Below are 20,762 nucleotides of genomic sequence, written 5' to 3' on the forward strand. Positions count from 1 at the left end.
CACAAGTGGGGTTATGCATCAACCCTCTATCATGGCAAAGATTCCCACAGGGAACTTGTTAAGTGCTAGGTCTCCACCAGAGAGCATGCTCAACTTCCTTTTCAAATTGACGCCTCAGATCATCTGTTTCTAATCAGGGGATAAGGGATAAGAAAATGATGGAGGGCCATCCTAAAAGAAGTCCCTCCAAGAGAACACTACAGACAGTTGGGTTCAATGGTTCTCAACTGTGGGCCCCAACCCCTTTGACCGTTTCACAGGGGTCGCATATCAGATATCTTGAATACCAGATGTTTACATTAGGATTCATAACAATTGCAAAATTGCAGTTTTGAAGTAGCAATAAAAATAATTTTATGGTTCAAGGTCACCATGATATGAGGAACTGTATTACACTTGATCTTAGCCAAAAGGCCAAGAAGCCATGAGGAACTATATCAAAGGGTTGCAGCAGCAAGAAGGTTGAAAATCCCCGGGTTAGGCTGACCTACTTGGTTTTTAAGCTTTTGAGAAATGTTGTATTTTGACTCCTAAAATATTGTGTGTGTGTGTGTTCCCTTTCATAACTTACTTTCCCATGAGAATATAGACATTTTTGTCTTTATGTTCATTTGCTATATTCATTTGTTTACTTCTTCCTTGTTGCTGGTCAAGTTGTCTTAAAATGTTGAAGCATCTTTATTTAGATATGCCAGCCTCTGCCTAAACAAAACAGAGAAAGAGATTATGCAAAAAAAAATAGTGGTCTTCGGACTAACAAGCTCACAATGAGCATACACTTGCCACCATAAACTATGGACAATTTCAAAGGTAAGTCATGTAGACAAAATGAGCTTATACCATATATTATTCCGAAGGACTCACTCTTGCTCATAACCAGAGTGGCAGCAGTCTAAGGTTGGACAGACAGGCGCTGGGAAGATGGCCCTACAGAACTTTTGTGTGAGGTTAGTGTGGCCTCTGTGCAGACTTACAATTCCTGGGTATTTTGTGATAGATATTAGCAGGCATCAAAGAGTAAGAGCCTTGCTTTATAACCTCCTGATTTTTCGTATTTTAGGGACTGATTCAAGAGACTCCATCTTGACTTTAATTATCTTTACTTTTTTCTCCACAGATCAAAATCACATACCATAGATCTGATTCACTTAAAGTATACAATCCAGTGATTTTTGTATGGTCAATATAGACAACATCACCGCAGTCAATTTCAGAGCATTTTCATCATCTGTAGAAGAAACTCTGGTCCTGGAGGAAAGACTTGCCACATAAGCGTGAGGACCTGAGTTCAGTCTCCAGAAGCCATGTAAAAGAGCCGGGCATGGTTTTTAACAGGCATGTAACAGTAATGCTGGAAGGACTGAGACAAACACATGACTCGGGCTTCCCGACTAGTCAGTCCAGCCTAGTTGGTGAGCTCTAGGTGAAAGTGAGAGAGACCCTGTCTCAACAAAGAAGATGGATCACTCCCAAGGAATGACATATGAGGTTGTTTCTGCTCTTCACATGCACAGATGTGCATACATACACCCATAGGCATACATGCACACATGGCCATATACATACATAGAACACACCACACATACACACACAGCATAAAACCCTATCCGTGTTACCTTCCCCTCTCCGTGGATGACAGTTCCAGTAAGGGACATCAGCTGTGAGGACTGAGCTGAACAGAAGCCCTAGGAATAGTCAGATATTCTTTGCCTATTGGTCCCTTGACACCAACACATCATAGATGATAAGATGTCAGGCTGCGAAGGCCATAACCATTCCAGTGTTAGCTATCCTCCCCTTTATGGAGCCCATGTGAGGGAGTTGTGCTTGCCATTTTCCAGGTGTTCTGGTATGGTAGTAAGGCACTCATGTGTTCATATGCTCCAGTCTATGCTGAAAAGCTTATAGTTGGGTCTTTTTTACTTTTAAGAATAAGATGTTCAAACCTTCGACCTATAATCTGTCCTGCCTGCAATATGTGCTGGGGTAATGGTGGCACAGAACCTGTGGGAGTGGCCAACGAATGACTGGTCCAACTTGAGGCCCTTGCCATGAGAGATAGCACATGCCTGGCACTGCCTGGATGGCCAGGAACCAGAGGCTGGACATCCCAGAGACCTATACTCAGAGATTGGTGCCTAGCCCAGCTGTCATTAGAGAGACTTTATCCAGCAACTGATGGGAGCAGATGCAGAGACCCACAGGCAAACATTAGGTAGAATTCAGGGAATCTCACAGAAGAGAGGAGGGAAGGATTGTAGGAGCCAGAGGAATCTAAGACACCACGAGAAACACAGCCCACAGAATCAACTAAGCAGGGCTCATAGGGGCTCACAGAGAATGAAGCAGCAATCACGAACCCTGTGTGGATCTGAGTTAGGTCCTCTGCATACAGGTTATGGTTGGGAGGTATGCTGTTCTTGGGGCACTTGTCACAGGGGGAGCAGGAGCTGACTCTGACTCTTTTGCCAGCTCTCGGGACCATTTCTCTTCTACTTAATTGCCTCGTTTAGCCTTGATATGAGGATTTGTAACTTTCTATGCCATGTTTGGTGGATAGCCCTAATGCGTGAGAATTGTCTGTATTCTGTCAATCATGTTTTAAATAAACGCTGATTGGCCAGGCAGGAGGTAAAGGTGGAAAAACCAGACAGGAAATAGAAATGATAGAATGAGAACAGGAGAACTCTGGGAAGGAGGAAGTTGATTGCTCCCTCTCCTGCTCAGATCACCAAAGCAGCAGGATGTGATCTGCACCACTGAAAAAAGGTACTGAGCCACATGGCTAAAATAGATCAGAAAAATGGGTTAATCAAGATGTGAGAGTTAACCAGTGAGAGGCTAGAGCTAATGGGCCAATCAGCTTTATAACTTTAGAGACCTATGTGTGATTTTCTTTGGGGCTAAACAGTTGTGGGGTACCGGGCAGGACAGAAACCCAAACAAGCAGCCTGGCCCCTTCATTGTTACCGTGCCCTGGGAGACCTGCTCTTGGGGAGGAGTAGGTCTCAGGGAAAGGGAAAGTGGACAGGGGACTGGGAAGAGAGGAGGGTGGGAAATTGCTGTTGGGAGGGAAACTGCCGTAGAGAGTAATATATGAGAGAAGAATAAATAAATGAATGCATGAATTAGTTAGTTAATTAAAAAGGATAAATGCTCTCAGCCTGCAGTCTGCGCTGAAGTGGTGGGGTTAGGCAGGGGATGGTGTCTCCAGGCATAACAGATGCACTCGCTGTGCCTCTGCCTTGCTATTCAAGGTGGAGCCAAATGCTGCTAATAAAGTGGACCCTGCAACCTGAGACATGCTACAGGCTGGAAGCCCCTGTTCTACCTTAGAGTGACTTATAGCAGACACAGCATGGATTTGAACCTTTTGCCCACTTTTATGTTGGATTGTTTTTTTTTTTCTTATTACTGGGTTGTTACAGATTCTAGATTCATGTTCCTTATCAGATATTTGATTTATAAATATTTTCTTTCATTTTGATTCCTTTAAAGTATATAATTCAATTATGTTTGGTATTTGGATGTCTTTCCACTTCCTTGATAGTACACTTTGATGTTCAACCGTTTTTTAATTTGAAGTGTTAACTATATGATTTTCTTTTGTTGTTCGTGCTTTTGGGCTCATATCTGAGAACCCATTGACAGATCCAAGGTCCTGATGACTTATTCCAATGTTAGCTTCTAAGAATTTTAAAGTTTAACTCTTGTTTTTAGGTCTTTGACCCACATTGAGCTAATGTTTATATACGATGTGAGGTATAATGTTATGGACTTTATAGTTGATCTTTGTATCCATTTCCTGGCACAGAGTGCTTACAGTCATGGAACTGCCATTGTGAGTTTCTTTGTACATGCTAATGAGTAAGAGGATTGTTCTGCAAAAAGATGTGATTATCCTACTGGGATTTCAGTCCTGTCCCGCAACCTCCGGGTACAAGAAGGGAAATAAGAGCTAAGTTGGTTTCCAAGAATGAATAACGTAATCAGTAATGCCTACATCAGGAAGCCTCCATGAAAACTTGGAAGGGCAGGATTCTGGGAGTTTCTGCATTGCCCATCTAGTGTGTGCTCCCTCAGCTGACATCTCGGAGAGTATGGAAGCCCCATGTCCACCTGTATAACAAACCAGTAAATAAAGCATTTCCATGAGTTTCTGGGAGCTGTTTGAATAAACCAGTCAAGTTTTCAGAGGAAATTGTGGGAGCTTAGGGAGTGTGCAGCATAGGCAAAGGAACCCCAAGCTTGCAAGTAGCATTTCAAAAGGCAAAGGGGACGTTGTGTGGACAGAGGCCTCCATAATTTTTGCAGACTAGTGTCAGAACTGAATTGAATTGCAGGGAATCCAGCTGGTTTGTATTTTTGCAGAATTGGTTGCCAGGTGTGTGGAATCTCTGGTGTTGTGATTACATGGAAGGAGAAACTGAGTCTAAAGTTTTTTCTATGTGAGGTAAGAATCCAATTTCAATCTTTTACATATAGTTATCCTGTTCCCTGGACCATGTGTTGAAAGCATTACTCTTTCCCAGTTGGTTTGGTCTTGGACCTGTTGCCATCAACCAGTCAATGACATATATGGACTGCTTTTGGCTTGCAATTCCATTTTATTGACCCACTCTCTAGCACCACACTATCTTGATTACCATTGTCTTGTAAAAAGCTTTTGAATCAAGAAGCATCTCTCATCTTCGTTCTATTTTTTTGGGATTGTTTGTTTATTCTGGTCTCTAGAAACTCCAAATGAATTTTAGAGTCAACTTGATGTCTGTGATGTCATCACGACTCTGATAAAAAATTGCCTTGTAGGACTGTGAGCAGAGCTCAGTGAGACAGCACTTTTATACTTATGTTGTTCCGTTTATTTTTAAATATTTTATTCTTTTCAATGTTATTGTAAAAGGAATTTGTTTCTTAATTTCCTTTATGATTGTTGTTGGCATAGAAAGTATAATTGATTTTGTATCTTGTATCATACAGTTTTGTTGATCTCGATTACTGGGGATGTTTCGTTAGTGACTTAAGGATTTTCTATGTCGAGCTAATGCTGTTCGTGAGAAGGGAAAGTCTGATGTCTTGTTTTCCAATCTAGATGTGTTTTTCCAGCCCCTTGGTCAACCTTTGTCTTCCCAGCCTGTCATATTGTCCCATTGTCTACATGTGGGCATCAAGGCCTACATTTCCAAGCTCTTCCAAATAGCTGGTCCTTGAGCCTAGAAAACAGACCTCTGGATGACTACCTGATGTTGAAACCTGGTCCATAGGGCTCTCTAAAAACAGAACTGATAGAATAAATGACTATATTATATATATTATTATATATGGAGACTCTCTCTCTCTCTCTCTCTCTCTCTCTCTCTCTTTCATTAGAGTGGTTTACAGGCTAATCCAACAAAGGCTGTCTACCAGAGTAAAGTTCAGTAGTTGTTCGGTCCATAAGGCTGGGTGTCTCAGCTGCTTCGTATACACTGGGATCTGGAAGCAGTAGGCGCTAATGCCTGTGCAGGACTGAACTTGACAGTGAGAATGTGGGCAAGCAGGCAAAGAGCAGAGGCTTCCTTTTTCCATGTCCTTCACATAGTCTTTCATTAGAAGGTGGGACCCAGATTAAAGGTGGATCCCTCACAGGAGTATCCAGTCGCTTGGGTTTGAGTTGATTTAATACGAAGGTAAGTTGATAGCCAAAATAGTCATCATACCTAGGAAGGGGCTATTGGAGAATTTGTTATTCTTGAGCACACAAACCCTGGTCTAGAGATAGCAAGGTCCGTGGGTCCTGTGGATGACTCATATTGGAACTCAGTATGTCTAAGAAGATTCAGAGGTGAATATCCTGAGAGCAGCATCAGAGGAGGGTCCTTCTGTTCCAGTCTGAGGGTGGTACTATGCCCCTGCTCTGGGTGACGTTCCTGAGGTCTGCCCTATATGAGTCACATCTAAATGCCTCCTCTTAGGGAACAGGGCCTACCACCACCTGGTCTCAGCCTAGTTCCCATCTTTCCTCAGTGTTCCCATAAGCTTTCGAACTGAAAGGTCACTTTGATCTAGTTTTAGCTGAAGCCACAAAGAGTGAATTATGTTCTCATGTTTTGATGACCTTCAGCCAAAAGCTTGAATGCACATGAGTTCTGTTCATCAGAACATGTCCTTACATCATGTTGTTATTTCTGGTGGGTGTCTCCCCCCTTTTTTTCTAAAGAGTAAACCCATTGAAGTGGAGTAACCAATATTTACTCAGAGACTATCACCCTGCCTTCTTTTGGGGAAGCTGTTCCTCTCTCTCTCAACCCTTGGAAGACTTCTTTCTTGAGTAACCAACATTTACTCAGAGACTATCACCCTGCCTTCTTTTTTTTTTTTTTTTTTTTTTTTTTTTTTTTTTTTTTTTTTTGGTTTTTCGAGACAGGGTTTCTCTGTGGCTTTGGAGCCTGTCCTGGAACTAGCTCTTGTAGACCAGGCTGGTCTCGAACTCACAGAGATCTGCCTGCCTCTGCCTCCCGAGTGCTGGGATTAAAGGCGTGCGCCACCACCGCCCGGCCCTGCCTTCTTTTTGGGAAGCTGTTCCTCCCTCTCTCAACCCTTGTGAGACTCCTTTCTTGACCATGAGATTCCAGCCCTTCTAGCTCTAACAACTGGTGACATTTGACTTAAGTTGAGGCAATGAGGTTTTCTCCTATTAGCTTTTTGACTGCCCCTTTGTGGAGGAGATTTTCCTCTTAGGTAGAAGGGCTAGGAAGGTAAAACTTGAAGTTCCTGTTTTTCATGTTATTCTCTTCAAGAGGATAACTTCCAGAACAAAGGGAAGATCAGCTAAAACAAGAGGAGAAAACTAGGGAAAACAGCAGGGCTCAGGTTCAGGTCCTTGAAACCACGCCTACAGTTTGGGTGTGCAAGTCGATGAATTTCTCTTTTGCTTCAGCTGGTTTAAATTTCAATTTTAAGAGCTGAACGCAAGAATCCTGTAGGGTTCTTTTCCCAGGCTGAAGTCAATATTCATTTGTGCACTAGTTTGTAGAGGACTCAGCCTGGAATGGGCATTCCAAATGCTTACTGTTTCGAAGTAGATTACAAACCAGTTGAATTAGTTTATTGAGCGCTGTGCTGGAAAATGAAGAGAAAGCACCCAGTGTTCCTGCTATGTATTGAAAGAACAAGGGCTTGATGTTTGGTGTGATTCTATGAGAGCAAAACAATAAAACATTCTAGAAAAGGGATAAATACGCTGCCAGCTTGGCAAAGGGAAGGCAGAGAAGTCAGTGCGACCATTCCCTTCCTCCTCCTCCAGTGGTCTTTCCCTTTTACGAAAGAACACAGCTGTTTTTGCTCCTTAACGTTGGAAACTAGAGATGTGCGATTCCTTCCTTGGGCCTGGCTGTAGCCCATTGTCCTACTGGGGTTTAGGAAGCCAGGGAATGGTGCACAGAGGGGCTGAGTGGTCGGAGCTAGCCTAGGGCCTGAGTCATGCCAATACTCAGACCATCAATGAAATAAGATTTGTCAGGATGGTGCCAGAAAATGCACCCCTAGCTTCCCCAGGCTGCTATGGCTGGTCTCAGGACTTTGTGTTTTGGCAACTTTGGTGATTGTACCAATACAAGTTCAAGGTCTTCAACAATTGTTTGTGAAAACCAAGCGCCATTTATTCCAGGAGCAGAATGGAACCTTAGAGGTCACCCGATTCAACCTCCAGCTGGTGCCTAGCCATTTCCACATCTGCTTTTCTATTCGTTTCTGAATTCCTTTTAAACTCATTTCTAAAGAGAGACTCAAACCATTAGAAAACCATCACATCCATAAGAAATTAGAAAAATAATTTTTTTTTATAAAATTGAAAATTGTTTTATAAACTTTCCTGCTAAAGACTCAAATGCCCTTGCATTTATATTGTAGGAGATAAATCTAATCACTCTTGGAAATCCTTCCCATACTCAAGACACCTACAACATCTCTGTAGGGAACATAACAGATTCTTCACTAGTCCTACATGGGACATTAGTATTTTAGTCTCCTTACGGTGGGACAGAACTAATGGGAGATCACCAACTCCAGTTGGAATGGGACTGATGGATCCTGCGACCAAACCCGGCTCTCTGAATGTGGCCAACAGCGGGGGCTGACTGAGAAGCAAAGGACAATGGCGCTGGGCTCTGATTCTTCTGCATGGACGGGCTCTGTGGGAGCCTTCTCAGCTTGGTCGATCACCTTCCTGGACCTGGGGGGAGTTGGGAGGACCTTGGTCTTAGCATAGAGTGGGGAACCCTGATGGCTCCTTGGCCTTGAGAGGGAGGGAGGGGAGGTAGGGGTGGAGGGGAGGGGAGGGAAGGGGGAGAAGGAGGGGACGGAAGGGGGAGGAGGAGGGGATGGAAATTTTTAAATATAAAAAAAAATAAACCATGAGAGGAAAAAAAAAGTATTTTAGTCTCCTTTAGGGCAGGTCAGACAGTGACAAAGAGTACAGGACATAGAGCTAGAGAACCAAGAAACGGTCCTCACTCCTTGGTGCCCCTTGAAGTCTTTGTGATGTGTCTGCATATTTGGTCTTCTCTCTCTCTCTCATCAATGAGTTTTTTGAGTCTCACTGTGTATCTCTGGCTTTCCTAGAACTCACTAAGCTGGCTTCAGATTCACAGAGATCCTCCTTCCTCTACCCCCACCTCTGGAGAGCTGGGCTTAAAGGTGTGTGTCTGGCTGGTTTAGTCTTTCCCAGCATCAGGTTCATCATTGCTGAGAGCCACGCCCATCAGCACTTCAGGTGTTTAATTTGTAAGATAGAAGGACATCTATATAAAATAGCTATTACAATGCCTGGAACACACTTACATTGTTATCGCTATACCTATTGTTCTGTTTTAATACTGTGTATGCTATCTTGAACTGTTCTACCAGACATACATTGGATGACATAAACTATAGAAAGTTGTTTCTTACAACTCTGAGGGAGGGATGTTCAAGGTCAATGGGTCAAGAGGTGGACTTCCCCCAAAGGATGTTTCTCTTGTTTCCAAATATACATTAGATCATTGTATATTCGATGAGTTATTTATTTTTATGTTGGGGGAGGGTGCACGGTGATATCTCCTTTCCCAAGGGCGAGGATGCTAATTGTACGAGCTGATCGACTCTGCCCGGTGATCTCACCTAGCCTTCACTCTCCTCAAAAACCCTGATGTCTAAATACAAACCAGGTGGAAATCAGAGGTATAACTCAGTCTTTGGCATATAATTATTATATTTCAAAATGTTTGAAAGAAAAGCATGAATTCCAGCAGAGGCAGCATTTGTAAGGACTCCATTCTAGGGGAGATACTGAATGTGGAGCCGTGTGGCAGGTGAGCGACATTAACAGGCTAAGGTTTGAGAAGCTGCTGGTCACACTGTGGGCGTGGTCAGACCATTGGCAACAGATGCATTTTCTTGGGCAGTGTGAAGATGGAGGGTCTAGGTAGGAAAATGGCTGGTGCGGCCTATGGGTTGAAGGGAATTTGATCTTGTGAGAAGCCTGTTGCACACCACACATTCACGATGGATGGTAAGAAAAGTATTAAGGATCTGAGCACAAAAATCCAGGGATAGAATTTGAACTCAAGTCTCAATGGTAAGTACTCAGCCTTGCTAATAACTAGTGACACCCTCTGTTACCTTCCCCCACAGCCCTTCTATAATCTGTGATTTTTCTCTGATTGTTGTGGAAGAGTGGATTTTGGGTGCTGTTACTAATTAGCATCGTGTAAGATAAGCAGCAATTTGGTTGGAACATTTTAATAATAGTTATTTTCTCTTTTGCCTGTATTTAAAAGTTCTAATTTAATGAATAAATTATCTTTAGAGATCTAAGTTATTTCTAGTTTTGTTGTTCCATCTGATATGTTAATTTCGTCAACAGATTTATTTTAATAATGAAGAAGAAACTTAGAGGGGAAAAAATGCACCTTGAAGTCTAAACCAGCTTGCACATTAATGTCCCAAGGAATTCTTGTGCCGAAGGGCGTACTCAAGGGGTTTGGATGATGGGATTCATAGAGCATTCTTCATATTCAAAGACGGGGCACTGTTGAATTAGTTATCTGAACTTACTCTGAGTGATTTTTAACCACTTGGGATAGGATTGATTTTCATTTGAACGAGCCGCCAGAAGTTGAAACAGAAACAGCAATGGACCAGAAACCGAGTCCCAGCTTTGGCTCCATCATTAGCTGGCTGTGTGTTTCGTCACAAGCCAATAGCTTTCTTGGATCTCAACTATTCTCAGAAAAATGAGGGAACAGAATTAGATCATTTTTAAGGCCAAGATAGGCATGTGCCTATTATAATAGTCATGTTTTGCACAAGGAAGACTGAAGTGAGTAGAACAGCTAAGGCCTCCTATCCTATTCTTTGGGGATGGAGGCACGATTTGTAAACTAGCATTTTACAAATCCGGGTAAAGTGTGGAAAGAAAATGAAGTGGACTGTGTCATAAAGAGAGATCAGAGGTGTTGGAAGTGATTCTAAAGAATGAGTAGCTGAGTTCATTTCATAGCTCAATCCAAGACGTTGGAGGTAAGAGAGAGTTCTCCAGACAGAGATCCGGGTAGAGTGAGGCTGTTGGACGCAGACAGCAAAGCTAAAGAAGCAGCCGGTGCATTCCAAGTCGCTGCAGCTGCAGCATACATGGCTAAACTGAAAATGATGCGAGGTGAGGTGGAAGACAGAGACAATGGCCAGCCCTGATCCATTTGCATCTTATTTTAATATTCGAGAATAATTACGACACATGGGACAGTTCTGGCTGTCTTGTCTTATTTGAACTATCACTATGGGCGCCATGTGGAAAGCATATTGAGAGTAAGAATGAAGCAGATGCTAGACCAGCGGACGAGAGGCTGCTGCTGCTGTCCCTGCGAGAGGCCAGGGGAGTCACAGGGGCCACGGACAAGTGGAGGTGAGCACGCAGAGTCGAGAGCACTAACTAAAACACCGTGGTGGTGAGTCTTGACTTTTAACTTAACTGAATGAAGAAATACCTAAAAGACTGTCAAAGCAGATCTCTCGGTGTGTCTGGGAAAATGTCTCCAGAGACATCTACCTATCAAAGGCTCTGACCTATTGGATGATTTAACTCATTGATGGATTCAGAATCTGAGGAGTCTATGGAAGAGATGGGATCTGGGGGTGGGGTAGAGTTTAGTTACTAAGGAAATAGGTCCTTGTCATGGGAGTGTGTCCTTGAGGTCTATACCTTCTAGCGGATCTGCTCCCAATCCACCATGAGACAAAGAACTGCCTCTGCCACATGTCATTTCATCATGATACTTTGCCTAAGTGCCTGGGGTGAAACAACCAATAATAGAGCCCTCTGAAACCATGAACCAAAATAAATCTTTCCTTCTGTAAGTTGCTTTTCTCAGGTATTTACTCACAACAATATGAATGTAGATGATACATGGATGTCAACGGGTCTGACCTCCTTGCCTATATGACTCTATGCCCCTTTCTGAGTTGTCCCCTCCCCTCCATATGTCTTATATGACTGGTTGTAATGAGGAAGGCAATAGTTATATGACAATCCCATGCCCACCAAGAGATCTGAGGAAGACCTGGAATCTTTTAACATAATGTTCCATCTCAGTGAGTCGATGGGATGGTCAATGTGAGAAACATCTCCCAAAGGGAATAAAAGCAAGGAGTAGCAATGGTGTTTAGACAAACTGAAGCCTCTCAGATAGCGAAGGGTTGCTTTCTTTCCCTTTCAAATTTGTTCCTAAGAACTTGGTACATTCGGTTTGGCTGTAGTGGAGACAGCTGTTTGAAACAGAACTGAATCCAATTTCCATGACATTTTGTACGCTTGCAGAGCTTGGCATTGATGTGATTCACGAGTGCAATTAATAAATGGCAGCATTATCCTGGAATTCTCGGTGTATTATATTTTCAGGAAATGTGATCTAGCTAACCTTTAGCAATTTATGCTCTGACTTCACTCTTATTTAGTCATTTCACTGGGGTTTTTGGACTTGTATCCCTAAAATATAATCATCTTCCTTATCAGACTGAACAGTAGGATGAGTCCCTCCTTCCATGATGCCATGCCATGGGGTATGTTGATTTGAAATAAAACAACAAATCAAGCAGAGATTCAAAAAGTGCCACGTTCATCCTAAAAGCTGCTAAGGATGTTATCAGTGCCTCTGAGACATTGCCTACATCTGGCTTCGCCAATCATTTTCCCACCAAACAAACAAACAAACAAAAATGGAAAAAACACATAGCTATGCCAAGGACACCCGGGAGTGTGCGTGAACATTTGGTTCATTCATTGATCAGGTATTGAAACCTTACTCTTTAGAAGGCTCTATCTGAATATTTTTGTGCAATTGTAAATCATAATGATATTCTTGACTTCCATTTGGCTAACTGTTTCTTGGAAAAGTCATGTGGAGAGACAAAATAATACAAGAATTTAAAAAGGTATAATAGAGCTTGCAGTGTAGGGGGGTAAAGCCAGATGATAAGTCATGGATTGTAGCCATGCTTACTAAGCTGTTACATGTGCAGAAGTTTCTTTATAATAGATATGTGGTTCCTCCAGCTCTATTGCTTTAGTGACTTTTGTATTGATTTGATAAAACACCATGTCTTAGTTCAGTTTTTTATTGCTGTCAAGAGACAGCATGACCACTGTAACTCTTACAAGGAAAACATTTAATTGGGGCAGCTTGCTTATATTTTCAGAATTTTATTCCATTATTATCAGGGCTGGGAGTATAGTCGCACACAAGCAGATATAGTCCTGGAGAAAGTAGCTGCTGAGAGTCCTACATCTTACAGGCAACAGGAAGTCAACTGACAGAGTCGGTGGTATCCTGAGCATAGGACACCTCAAAGCCCACCTCCACAGTGACACACTTCCTTCAGCAAGGTCACACCTACTCCAACAATGCCACACCTCCTAATAGTGCCACTCCCTATGAGATTATGGGGGATAGTTACATTCATAGATAGATACCACACACCATGATCAAGGCAACCTGTAGAAGAAAGAGTTTATTGGGATCTTGCTGTTTCAGAGGGTGCGTTCATACTGTCATGGCAGGAAACATGGCAACAAGCAGGCAAACATGGTGCTGATGCAGTAGCTAAGAGCTTACATCTTGATCCACTAACACAAAGTAGAGATGGAGTGTTGACTAAGGTTTCTCTCCCACCCGGTCCTGCCCAGTCTCGCAGTCATTCAGTCACAAAGAAATACACAGATGTCTATATTAATTATTAACTGATTGGCCCATTAGCTCAAGCTTCTTATTAACTAATTCTTATAACTTACATTAACCCATAATTCTTGTCTGTGTTAGCCATGTGGCTTGGCACCTTTTTCAGCGAGGCAGTCACATTGCTTGCTCTGTGTCTGGCTTCCTCTTTGTCTGGGTGATGACTGCAGACTGAAACTTCCCTTTTCCCAGATTTCTTGTTGCTCCACCTCTACTTCCTGCCTGGCTGCCCTACCTCTACTTCCTGCCTGGCTACTGGCCAATCAGCATTTATTTAAAATATGAGTGTACAGACCATTGTCCCACAGCAATGGAGCTAACTGGGAATGCACTTTTGAAACATCAAACTCTATTCCCAGTGGCACACTTCTTCCAACAAGGTTACACCTCCTAACCCTTCCCAAACAGTTCCACCAACTGGGAACAAGCATTCAAATATATGAGTTTATGGGGTGCATGGGCAGATATTCTCATTCAAACCACCACGTCTATGGATTGGGAGTTAGATGAGACTAGATTCTCCGTTGATATTGATGTCCTTGTCCTGTCACCGAGTTTTAATTGCAAATGACTACACATGAGATCTGGAAAGGGCACTGCAGGGAATTCATAGGGGCACCATGGGAGATTTTTTTTTTTTAATTCAAAGCAAAACCAAACAAGGCAAGGTGGTACTGATTGTCTGCTATGAGAGGTGGGGGGGTCTGAGGTGAGTTATGGCTTGAATAGAGCAGGCTACATTCCTTTGAATTGTTTTCAAATTATTTATTTCTTTGTGTGTACTTACGGGAGCAGGGTGGCATGGGGCAACTTGGGGGCGTGGTTCGTCCCCGAGCCCTTTTGGGTCCTGTCATGCCTTTGCAAAGTTGGATCCTTGGTAGCAGTAATGAAAATACAAGTGCTGGTAAAACACCCACTTGGGACAGGCAACAACAATGGCAGTGTCTGATTTGATTTCTAATCATGAGACGCTGTGCAGTCACAGGTACACATGTCCCACTGTGTAATAAGCATGGCTATATAACGTGCAAATAGGCATGGCTACATTAAAACCGTTTAAAATAACATCTTTCATTTATTTATGTCTTTGTAAATGTTTATTTAATCAATATTATGTGTGTCAATGGTGTGTGTGTGTGTGTGTGTGTGTGTGTGTGAGAGAGAGAGAGAGAGAGAGAGAGAGAGAGAGAGAGAGAGAGAAAGAGAGAGAGAGGACAGTTTGGGACGGTTATGTTTCTTCTTCCACCGTATGAGTTCTTAATATCAAACTCAGGCTGTGTGAATTTGGAAGCAAGAGCTTTTACCCACCATGCCACCTCTATACCCCTGTTTGTGTACCTAATATAAATATATGATGTAATTTGGGTATATCCTTCATACACTGCCCTCATGCACCACCCTCCTGTTTCCCTTTGTTCTCTTGGTTTCCCTTCACACCATCCAGACAGATCTATAAGGTAACAACTTTCTTTCAATTCATATGATTTCCAAGCGACTATAGTATTGTCAGGACAGGATTCTTTACCACGCTGCTTGGGTAGATCTGTTGGTTGTTCCCAACTTACAATGGTTCAACTTTAATGATTATTTTTATTCTGCCATGGTATTTAGTTAGCAGCATTGACTAGGAAGCCTGTTTCAGATTTTGGTTATCTCAATGGCAGGTACTAGTGCAGTATGGTACTCTGTGATGCTGCACCTGTCACAGTTAGCCATGCAATCATGAGGGCAAGCATCCAAAGCTGTGCAGAAGACTGTGTTGCTAAGCCAGGAAGTTTAACAGGTTAGACATGTTAATGCAGGTTATTAATACAGGTTAGATATATTAAATGCCTTGTCTAGTCGTGAACATTTCATCTTACAATGGATTCATTGAGATGTAACCCAGTTGAAGGACATTAATACTTAATAATGAGGTCGTCTTTAAAGATACTGTAAACAGAGAAAGTTCTGGAAACCTCTGGGTTAGATAATAGATATTATGAATTCAGAAAGGAAGGCACAAAAGTCTGATGTGGCTGAAGGCCATGTGAAGGACTTAGATCCCCAGATAGGTCCTGGAGGCTGTGGACAGGGGGGAGGCAATATATGACTGCTTGCCTAAATTTTTCATTTTAAAATTTATTTATTTTGTGTATTTATCGAACAGGGCGTACATCATGGCTTATTGCATAGTGATTGGAGAACAATTTGCAGGAGTTAGTGCAGGGCTCAGTTCTCCTTCCACAGCGTGGGTCATGGGAATTGAACTCAGGCCATTAGACTTGGCAGCAACCGCCTTTACCCCATGAGACATCTCACCACCCTCTCATGAAATTTTCTGATTTCCATGAACAGCAATTGCTTAGGTTTCACACTTAATATAATACTCTGGTTTTCTTTGGTGGATCTTGGACTCTACACACATTCCTATGCAGAATTCTCTCTGCAAGGCAGGACTAGAGCTAAGGAGCCAACAGCCCCAACCAGATCCCTTTCACCACCATCTCTATCTGGAGAGGGTTTGGCTCGTGAGGCTGTGTGTTTAGGACCAGCATAGCCCTTCCTTGGTGAGTAACACAGATGACAGCTGGCAATGATGGTGGCAAACCACAGTGTGCCTCTGTGGTTCACATTCTTCAAGGATCAGGTATTTATTTTCATCATCTTATAGGCATCAACTGTCATTAAACACACCAAAGTCTTAATTGCCTTCTAATTCTGGTTTTGGAAGACGTCTGCTTTTCTCTAAAGATTACAGTTGTATATTTGTAAAACATTCCTGGACATGCATATGATGGTGAAAGAAGCCATCAGTTTTTATCATTTTGCTACACATTGTTTGATAATGATGGTGATCTTGAAAGAATAGACAGTGGAAGAGGAAGTTGGGTTTAGAACAACAGGTGACAGGGAACTGAGACACAGCAGGAGTTGTGTGATATTTTAGGAAGATTGTTCTCACGGTGCAATTGAGGATGATGAGAGGGAGGAGGCCATGGGAGCACTGCTCTGAAGCTCTGACCTGAGATAAAAAAAAAAAACAAAAGTGTTCTTCCCTGGTGAGGTGATCTATAGCTTTCATCGGATTTGGGAAGGAACTTGAAATCCTTCCCCAATTCAGGAACAACTGCTTTAGCTGATTGTATTGGTAGATCAATGATGTGAAAAGGAGCTATGAAGACAACGGCCATAAGGAACGGGAGAAGTGTTCATTAACATATATATTCAAGACATGTGACTCAAAGGAAAACATATTGCGGCGGTTTGAGGATGTAGAAGAGACAAGTGAAACTCTTAAGACGAGAGATATGAGTCTGCTAGCACCAAAGAGGGAGGAGCCAGTGAAGAAACACAGATGGCTTGAGGGGGAGAGAGAGGACATGTGTTATAGGGAGAGGAAGTCACCAATGGCAAGAAGGGAATTGGTACACTGTACTGGATGTGGTGGCATGCCTGACGTCACTACTCATTGCTGTGGCTCTATTATTGAGTTTAGCGATGCTCTGTGAACTTCTACAGTAGTTAGTTAGCAAATACGTAAACAAACAAACAAGAAGATGAAAGGTAGGAGATGAGGGAAGGAAATAAGGAATTGGAAGGGGAGAGGAAGAGAGGGAGGGAGAGGTGGGGTCAAGGGTGAAGGGGGAAGGGCAAACCTACAGTGTTACTTTAGGAGGGCAGAACACGGAAGTGGAAAAGAGGAGCAGAAATGAGCATCATATGCTCCTATAGACAAAGCCCTTTTCTGTGACTATAAACACACCATGCATTAGGGTTAAAACCCTGGGCTAAAGTTTACACTCAGAGCCCCAGGTAGGCTCTGTGGGAAGGGTATATTTTGTCTTTGGGTACTGTGATTTCTAAACTGGGAGTGGCCATCTGATGGGCTGTTTTTATTACAATATTATTCATTTATTTGTTTTGTTTTATTTTCAATTTTTTAAATTGTTTTTAATAATCTATTTATTTTTCTCCATTCCACTCCCTTTTTTTCCCCTCCCCTTCCAACCTCTCCCATGATCCCCACGCTTTCAATTTACTCAGGAGATCTTGTCTTTTTCTACTTCCCATGTAGATTAGATCCATGTATGTCTCTTAGGGTCCTCATTGTTGTCTAGATTCTCTGTGACATTGAATTGTAGCCTGGTTTTTCTTTGCTTTATGTCTAAAAGCCACTTATGAGTGAGTACATATAATATTTGTCTTTCTGGGTCTGGGATACCTGACGCAATATGATGTTTTCTAGATCCATTCATTTGCAGATTTCAAGATGTCATTGGTTTTTTTTTTTTTTTTTTTTTTTTTTTTTTTTTTTTTTTTTTTTTTTTTTTTTTTGGTTTTTCGAGACAGGGTTTTAGTTTCTAGAGCCTGTCCTGGAACTAGCTCTTGTAGACCAGGCTGGCCTTGAACTCAGAGATCTGCCTGCCTCTGCCTCCCGAGTGCTGGGATTAAAGGCGTGCGCCACCACCGCCCGGCTGATGTCATTGTTTTTTTGTTTTGTTTTGTTTTGCTGAGTAGTACTCCATTGTGTAAATGTACCACATTTTTCTTATTTCTTCTTTGGTTACCGTTTGCTGATGATATGATAGTTTACATAAGCAACCCCAAAAGTTCTACTAAGAAACTTCTATACCTCATAAGCACCTTCAGTAATGTAGCAGGGTACAAGATTAACTCAAAAAATAGGGGGTTGGAGAGAGGGCTCAGCTGTTTAGAGCACTTGTTACTCTTGCAGAGGACCAGGGTTTGTTTCCAAACCCCTATATAATGATTCACAACCATCCATAACCCCAATTCCATAGAGTGCAAGGCCCTCGTCTGACCCCCTCAGTGCCTCACACCTGTGGTGCCCTTGCAGTCATTCAGGCAAAACACTCATACACATAAAATAAATGAATATGAGAAGAAGAAAAAAGGAACCACAAAGATTACATTAATCTAAGTTGTGGTAACTTTTAACTTGCTCACTTGACAATTCCTTAATAAATAGCAAGTCTGTTTATATTTCACATTGATAAGAGGTTTATAATAAAGGAATGGGGCTAGCAAGTTTGTCCAGCGGGTAAAGATGCCTATGCCCAGGTCTGATGAGCTGAATTTGAACCCCACAATCCATATGGTAGAAGAAAAGAACAGATCCAACAAGATGTGCTCTGACCTCTACATACATGCCCCTCCACACACAGAAATAAATGTAACGAAAATATTCTTTCAAAAAATTAGCTTTAATTATCATTTACTGATAAGAAAATTTAAAGATGCTTTAATTATTAATATAACAGAGGCATTTAATTATTAACTTTTATTAATAATAAATTAAGACTAATAAAAATTAATATAAATAAAACATAGTGAGAACATGCTTCTTAGGAACTGGACTGTTCTGCATTATTTGGGGAAAGCAGATTTCTTGACTGTTGTTATAAATTGATTTGTACATAATTTTATATTCTATCCCCATTCAATTCCAGGTTTTCCTCTGGGGCCAAATTGAAGTCCTGTACACATGTGTAACCCAAGCAACTCTGCCCAGGCACCCTGAGGACCCTCCTTTTCAGGGACGGGCTTTCTTTTCACCTAGACATTAAAGTAGCATGAGACCCCATCTCCTGAAATCTGGAAAAGCCACTACTTATTTCCCCAAATCTGCCAAAGCTTTCCCCAGGGTCTCACATTATCAAGGTCACCTCCTGTTTGAATTTCAGATCTCACTGAATTATTTTCTCCTTTATAATCATTCTTACCTATTACAGTTTTCCCCTTCCTAAACAAAAGAGCTGCTTTCTTCCTAAAAAGAATTCTTGCATTCCTTCTGGGCCAACTTAGTCTAAACTGCAAACAGCTTCGAAAATCACAATGTTTTCTTTCCTAATACAGTAATACCTTCCATTACTACAGGTATTCTAATTGCATAGTACATTACAGTTTTCAAAACATAGGCACAATGGAGCAGGGTTTCTTCTCTTCTTGGAGGGAAATGGGGAGGGACTCACTTGTAGATTGCCTTAGGTGAGTGAGGCTTTGTCCTTGCTGACTCTGGTGTTTGAATTCATTAGCATATAAAATCTAATTAAGCGCATTTCCTCTTTTATTCTTTACAGTAGTTTTGCAAGGCAAGCATATGCTTTAGTCATCTACGGCTGGATGATAAACAACCCCAGAATGGAGCAGTCTGAAGCCACAAACATTTGTTAGCTAACAATTTCTGCAGGTTAGGGACTCTGAGTGTGGCAGGAGGCTAAATCTTGCTAGCTGGCTAGCAGGCAGGCTGAGCTCATCTATGTTAAAGACTGTTCTCCCGAATTCACTTAAAAGGCTGGTGGAGGCCACAGTTCCCATGTCCTCTCCGTGAAGCAGCTCACCATGTGGCTGCTGGTGTTCTTCACATGAATGAGCAGGAGAGTGGACAGAACTCAAGTTGGAAGATGTAGTTTCTTTGGAATCCAACGTCAGAAGTGATACATCTTTATTCTTTGACATAGAATCTGTGTGACAGAAATAATCCCTAGGTCTCTTCACATCGAAGTTGAGATTACTAAGGAGCATGAACACCTAGGATCAGGAGTGTATGGCACCACCTTACAGGGTGTGTTAATCCTACCAGTTGAGAAAAAGACCACTACTGTAATTTTGAGCCAAACTTGGAGCAAACTTTAATTAAATATTGGCCAGGATGATGGACTCTGGCCAGATCCATCCCTGAGTTCCCAGAAAATGGAAGAAAGTCACATTTTGCAGAGGCTTAAAAAGGCAAAACCATAGGCCACCATATTTTCTATTGGGTCCAATCAGGGGCAAGCATCTGTCCTGGCATACTTCCTGCCTACATCCCATCAGGACCAAGAGTATATCCTGACGTATTTCCTGCTCACGTACCTCCCACCTACAGGCGACCAAGCACATCCAGTGCAGGTGAGTCAAACAAGCTTGTTTAGAAAAGTGAGAATATGTGGCTTGCTCTCTCCCATAAATAAAAACCTCCAGCATTTCAGGAAGTACCTGTCCTTGGGCAAGGGGCTCACAGGTCAGAGCATTTTTGCTTTGTTTTGTTTTATAGATCTTTTAGGCATGGTTAATAAAACTTAAAACATACCTTTGGATCTCACAGGTGAATTTAGAGTTATCTAGTTCATGTTATGGTTTTACAATCCTGTTAAGTGGACATTGACTGATCAAGGACCGTGAGAGCTAGGTAAGATACTCAGACGTCAGGGAGCAGTCTCATACATGTCTGCAGTTTTAATAAGGCAGCAATATGTGATTTGTTTGTATAGAATCAATTCCCACAGTGACAAAATTAAATTTAAAAACTTTCCATAGTTTTAAAGAATGCAGAGATAGTGCAGAGGTTCCCTAGTCTCTGCTCCAGCTCCTCCCATCATTGCGTTTTCGTTTTTCTGTGGTAGGTCTGTCGCTTACAAAGCAGAATTGGTCTAACCCTTAGTCAAGTCCACTGGCAAAACTCCATCAGATTCCAGTGTTTTTTTCCCTGACGTTCTTTCTCTGTTCCAGGGTCCTAGTCAAGCATTCCAT

General features: G+C 42.1%; 1 pseudogene; it reads right to left on the reverse strand.

The window, feature by feature from the left end:
• Nucleotides 1–274: 274 nt before the first annotated feature.
• Nucleotides 275–426, reverse strand: LOC119806163 (annotated as a pseudogene).
• Nucleotides 427–20,762: the final 20,336 nt, after the last annotated feature.

The sequence above is a fragment of the Arvicola amphibius genome, chromosome 1 (genome assembly GCF_903992535.2).
Source record: "Arvicola amphibius chromosome 1, mArvAmp1.2, whole genome shotgun sequence".
Taxonomy (NCBI): Eukaryota; Metazoa; Chordata; class Mammalia; order Rodentia; family Cricetidae; genus Arvicola; species Arvicola amphibius.